The sequence below is a fragment of the Panthera pardus genome, unplaced genomic scaffold (assembly GCF_024362965.1).
Source record: "Panthera pardus isolate Hobbes unplaced genomic scaffold, ASM2436296v1 HiC_scaffold_20, whole genome shotgun sequence".
Lineage (NCBI taxonomy): Eukaryota > Metazoa > Chordata > Mammalia > Carnivora > Felidae > Panthera > Panthera pardus.
Genome location: NW_026526766.1, coordinates 44,309,369 through 44,315,810, shown reverse-complemented (window position 1 = coordinate 44,315,810; position 6,442 = coordinate 44,309,369). Strand labels below are relative to the sequence as shown.

At 40.9% G+C, this 6,442-nt stretch overlaps 1 non-coding gene across 1 annotated transcript; it reads right to left on the bottom strand.

Moving 5' to 3' along the window:
* Positions 1-1,066: 1,066 nt before the first annotated feature.
* On the bottom strand, positions 1,067-1,201 carry LOC128778730 (small nucleolar RNA SNORA70). The gene has a single exon (XR_008424456.1). It is a non-coding gene; the product is annotated as a small nucleolar RNA SNORA70 (small nucleolar RNA).
* Positions 1,202-6,442: the final 5,241 nt, after the last annotated feature.

Here is a 6,442-nt window from a genome sequence, read left to right as displayed (position 1 = left end):
TGCTGAGAGAATGAGGCAATCAAAAGGAGGGATAAACTTATACTTGTGATGCTATCTAGAGAGAAAAAAGGCAGTCATAGATCAACTCATATCAAGTAATGGCCAGAATAAAATTGTGGTGGTAAGGTGGTAAAGTATAAAGCAAGCTTTTTGAGTGAAACGTGTCTTGACTCCAGAGTTGAAGGGGCTAGGGGCTATAGTTTTAAGGAACAGAGAAGCATTCCAGAACTCCAGGAAATTGCAGAGAAGAAAGCCAAGGTAAAGTCACGGCTTTCTGGTTCCAGGACAAGTTGTGGTAAGTGACTTGCCAAATCACAGTGTGTCAGTGGCAGAATAGGGGCTAAAATCCCTGTTTCCTGGTCCCTCATTCAGTGAAGGGATAGGGTCCTGGTCTTCTCTAATTGGATTAAATCTCATTTCTCCGTGGAACAGTTTCGACTATTTTGACTATGGCCATGTAAGACACATGGTTAAATCAAGTTCATTGACTTGAATAACTGGGATTTAAACCCACAGCTACACACCAAGCCAGCCAATGTTCCAGTCACATTAGACAGTTTGTTCTTTATCACATTCTCCTTGCATATTTTCTTCAGATCTGGCATTCAGCTGGAATGCATCAATATGATGGTAAGTTATTAAAAAATTTTTTTTGACAGGAAGTAGGATTTATTGGTGGGTGCGAATAAGGGAGTAGGGCCGAGGTTCTCATGAGTGCAGAACCTGCCACTTGTCCAGGGGGCCATGATTAGGGATATTTGACCCCACAGCCATCGGGGATAAGATGCTTGTCAGCCACCATCTCTTCAAATTCATCCACGTTAAACTTAGTAAAGCCCCACTTGGAAATGTGGATCTTCTAGTGGCCAGAGAACTTGAACTTGGCCCTGCATAGTGCCTCAATCACACGCTCCTTGATCTGCAGGTGGGTACAGACGGACAAGATGACTTGGCCAAAGTGGACTCTGGCCACTGCACCCTGGGGCTTCCTAACGGCATGCCACATACCTGCCTGGAGCCTAGATTGGGGATAGCATGAGGTCAGACATCAATGTTCCCTGAAAAGGACTGTCTCCAAGGTTCCATAGGGCAACCCATCCAGTAACCAGGCTGCATACACTACTAAGGAGCCTACTGTTTGCAGCCCTTGCACACTGGGCCCCCAAGGGGAAAAAGCACAAGTTATTAAAATATAAAACACTCTGTTCCAGTTGGGAAATAACCACATTTTTGATGGGGCCCCAAATGCTCTTAACCACCATAAGACCCACTCAGACATCTCCTCAGATAGTTTCCATAATTTAGTAATTAAAGGGGAACAGCCAGGACCCTTGAAGACCCTGCTTCGGCACTACAGCCAGCATTCATTCTGATTCGTCATGTACCAATGGTATGCCAGTGGTTAAGAATTGTATTAGTCCTAGATTTTTCCCTTCCATGTTTTTGTTCATACTATTTTTTCTGCCTTGAATGTTCTCTCTCTTTTCGTCTGTTCACCTCGTACCTTGTGCATGTCACAAGGAACTGGCTTACACAACTGTGGAAGTTGGAGAAGCAGTCGCTGTAAGGCTGTCATCTGAGGCTGGAGCTTAAAGTGCATGTGGCAGGCAGTCAGGAAGGCTGGCACCCCAAGCAGAAGGAAAGGTCAAAACCTTGTGTAATCCTGCCTCTCACCTTGGTGATGAGAGTATTCCTCAGAAGCCAAAAGCCCTTTATCACAGAGCTAAACATACATGGCTGGCCTGGAAGTCAGAAATGCTAAAGGAGGATGCAGGGTGAGGGTGAAGCAATCACAGACCCAGCCGCTGCATCACACCAGCAAGGTAAATTAGCAGATCAGCAGTGACTTGTGTGTATTACAAATTGGCTGCTGCTTTCCTTCTGCCATTAGGGATAATCTCCCTTGTGCTTTACCCTAAATAGAAACGTAAAAGAGTGGGCATTCTGGGGAATGTAGTTCAGTCTAGCCAAGTTGACGCCTGAGAAAGCCATCACACCTTGGTATTGAGGCACAAGTCAAGTGCCATCTCCTCCCTATGTCCCTCTTTCTTCTGGCAAGGCTGGAAGTTCTCATTCTCTCCTCTGAGTCCCCAAATCCCACTATCAAAACCATATGGTGGCATTTAACAGATACCTAGCATCTTCACTGTTAGTCTGCCCACAGTAGTTCCACCACTAGACTGTAAGCTCCCCAAAGTTAGGATCTGAAGGTAGTTATACTACTTGATACATAGTGAGGAGTTCATAAACATTCATGGAATGATGAACTAACCAACCTGACATTGAGATACTATGCGAAGATTCAAGGGTTGTGTATTCACTATCTATTCCTACAGACCAAATCATCCCCAAAACTTAGCAGCTTGAAACTACCGTTATCATCTCAGTTTCTGAGAGTCATGAATCCAAGAGCAGCTTAGCTGGGTCGTTCTGGCTCAGGGTCTCTGGTGAAGTCACGGTCAAACTATTGGCTGTGGCTGTAGTCATTTGAAGGGGCTGTAGGATCAGTTTCCAATCTCACTTATTTGGTTAGTGACAAAAGGCTTTACTTCTTCATCACATGAGCCTCTCCATGGGTCTACTCACAACATGGTAACTGACTTCTCCCAGAGCAAGGGATCCAAAAGAGAGGTGGTGCCACACTGCCTTTTATGATCACACATTGTGATTTCCACCTTATTCTCTCAGTTAGAAGTGAGTCACTAAGTACAGCCCACACTCAACAGGAGGAGGGAATTACACAGAAGGTGAATACCACGAGGTTTTGATCATCAGTGGCGATCTTGAAGGCTGTCTCAAACAAGTGGAGAAAAAGTAAGACTTTAGGCAGGAGACCATGCCATAGAGTTCTTTCGCTGAACTAAAAATATTAAACTCACTCCCCACTACTTGGTGTGTAGAGTCATGTTCTTTCCACCCCCACCCCTTTATTCACTTTTTTTTTTTTTTTTTTTTTTTGGTAAAGTCTACTCACTGAAAATAGGCCTTTAATGTCAAGCCAAAGATTGGATTTTGTGGAAATACTTTCAAAGAATGAGGAGAGGGAATCCAACTTGGATCTAAGCTTGCTCTACAAAAATGATTGCCTTTGCTGCAGCCAAGTTTGATTTAGCCTCTAGAAAATACTGATGAGCAAAGTAACAGCAGTTTCGATTTCACACACACACCAACCTGTCTCATCAAAATAGATATTGTAACCTAGTCTAGAAAGCTCCACACTACCTTAGCAGTTGGACAATAATAGATACATATGTTGGGTGGCTAATATAGCCAATAATTTATTGAGCATTTACTAAGCACCAGGCATGTGCTAAGGCCTTTACATGTATTATCACACTTAATTCTCAAACAATCATATGAGGTAGGTATTATTATTCCTCCAATTTTTTTACAGGTGAGTAAATGGTAGCTTAGAGAGATTATAGGACTTAGAAGTTTAGAGACATTACCTACCTAAGCTCACACAGCTAGCTGGTACCAGGCCTAGAACTCTCCATTCTTCAATGCCTCATTACCCTGCTGTCATCATACTTCTATGAGACGCTAGGTGCTCGGGTAGGTATTTTCACTGCTTGCTATTCTCAATAACCTTTTGAGGTAGGTATTATTTTCCTCATTTTGTGGATGAGAAACTAAAGTTCAAAGAAGAGGTCACTTGCGTTAGCCCACACTGTTAACATACCAGCAGCCCAGATCACACCCCACCACTGCGTGACTCAAAAGTCTGTGCTCCTTCTATCACCTTTATTGCCATCTAGCTCAGTGGTTTTCAACTTGCAGATCGTAACCTATGAGTGCACAGTGAAGTCAATGAAGGTGTCCCAACCAGCATTTAAAATACTGAAGTGGATATTTCTGTTTTTAATGTTTTGAGGAACCTCCATACTGTCTTCCAGTGTCTGCACCAATTTACATTCCCACCAGCAGTGCAGGAGAGATCCTGTATCTCCACATCCTCACCGACACTTGTTATTTCTTTTCTTTGATTCTAGCCATTCTGATAGGTATGAGGTTATATCTTGTTGCAGTTTTGATTTATGTTTCTCTGATGACTCGTGATGTTGAGCGTCTTTTCATGTGTCTGCTGGCCATCTGTGTGTCTTCTTTGCAGGTCTTCTGTCCATTATTAATCAGATTATTTGTGGTTTTTCTGATGTGGAGTTTTATAATTTATGTATTTTGAATGTTAGCCCCTTATTCGATAGATCTTTGCAACTATCTTCTCCCATTCAGTAGGTTGTCTTTTTGTTTTGTTGATAGTTTCCTTTGCTGTGCAGAAGCATTTTATTTTGGTGTAGTCCCAATCGTTTATTCTCACTTTTGTTTCCCTTGCCTCAGGAGACATAACTAGAAAAATGTTACTATAGCTGATGTCACATGCCTATGTTGTCTGTTAGGAGTTTTATGGCTTCAAGTCTCACATTTAGGTATTTAATCCATTTTGAGCTTATTTTTGTATATAGAGTAAGAAAGTAAAACAGTATGGATGTTCCTCAAAAAATTAAAAATAGAAATACCATATGATCTCGTAACTCCACTACTAGGTATTTACCCAAAGAAAATGAAAACAGTAATTTGAAAAGATATATGGACCCCTATGTTTATTTCAGCATTATCTATAATAGCCAAGATATGGAAGCAGCCCAAGTATCCAAAGATAGATGAATGGATAAAGAAGATGTGGTACATACGCACACAGGAATATTATGCAGCCATAAAAAGAACAAAATCTTGTCATTTGCAACAACATGGATGGACCTAGAGAGTATAATGCTAAGTGAAATAAGTCAGACAGAGAAAGACAAATACCAGATGATTTCACTCGTATGTACAGTCTAAAAAACAAATGAATAAACAAACAAAAAGCAGAATCAGACCTATAAATAGAAGAAACTGATGGTTTCCAGAGAGGAGGGAATTTGTGGGGGGGGGGGGGCATAGGTGAAGAAGAGTGGGAGACACAGTCTTCCCGTTATGGAATGACTAAGTCACAGGAATAAAAGTTACAGCATAGGGAATATAGTCAATGGTACTGTAATGGCGTTGCATGGTAACAGATGATAGCTACACTTGTGGTGAACATAACATAATGTATTGAGTCAAATCACCGTTGTACACTAGAAACTAATGTAACATTTTGTGCCAACTATATTCAAAAAAAATACTGGAGTAAAATAGAATGGAAGGGAAGGAGAAGGGAAGAGAAGAAAAAGAAATGGAAAATATTCGTGTGCATCACACATAGTAACAATAAGCATTGCTTAATGAAAGCTTTATTTCAGTTATGTACATATGTATGTGTGAGTGTGTGTGTGTGTGTGTGTGTGTGTAAAATGCGTTTCTTACTTTGGTTGCCACCAAAAGTATTGGAAAGCCTCTTTTCTAGCTACTCCATCTATTCTTAAGGTCACTGTCAAAGGATAAGCATTGAGGTTTTAATGATAGCTTACCTTCATTGTACACACTTTCTTCTGGTCCTAACCACTTAGAAATGGGCAGTTACAATTCTTGATCCACTTCCCAGTGCCCTTTTCACTAAAATAAAATTGTTAAAGGAAACCATATGCAATTGGTTAACATGATCTCAACTTACCAGCTTTGTGACCTTTGCTGAGTTACTTGACCTTTCTAAAGGTAGCCTCCCTGAGTTTTACTTTTCCCATCCTTAATGTTGGGTAATTATGTGCTCACTTATGCTGCAAGGATTGACTGAGATCATGTGAACTTCTTAGCATAGTTCCTGATACAACAATTCTTGAATAAGCACCAGCTATTATTACATTATCTACACAGACTGGAGGAGTCTCCGTTGAGAGTCTCACGTTTAAGAAAATAAAGGGGTAAGGAGGGAAATGTATTCTTCTCCAGCCTTGAACCCTCCAACTCCATGAACACAAATTAACATAAGTTTCCATTCTTTCAACTCATTTATCAAATATATCAAATACTTATTGAATTCCTACTATGTGCAGAGACTGGGCTTACTTACAATAACATGAGATTTTAAAGGTAAGACCCAAATTTATAGACGCTTCTTAAAGTTAAGGTATGTTAGAAAAGCAGAGTGATAAATCACTTTGGCACCTTATTTTATGATTGTGGACAAGAGTGATCATCACTTAACTCTTACATGTAAGCTCTGTCAAATGAACTTGACCGATAATAGCCTCATTTTTTAAAGCTATGTCCACATGGCATCTGATTGATTGAATCGGAGGTCCCCACTTTCCATTTTTATAGCTTAGTTCCTTCTCTCTACATGCCACAATCAGGAGGATTGATTTTCCTTGTACATTGTCTTTTCTTCTCTCCAATTCCCAGGTCCCTCTTTTTCGCTCCCATACTCTTCCCTGACCACTGATTTTCCTCCCCTGTTCTGCCAATTATCTCCAGCCCTGAGCTAGGAGAACCACATTTTTCCCCATACACATTTTCCGTGAGA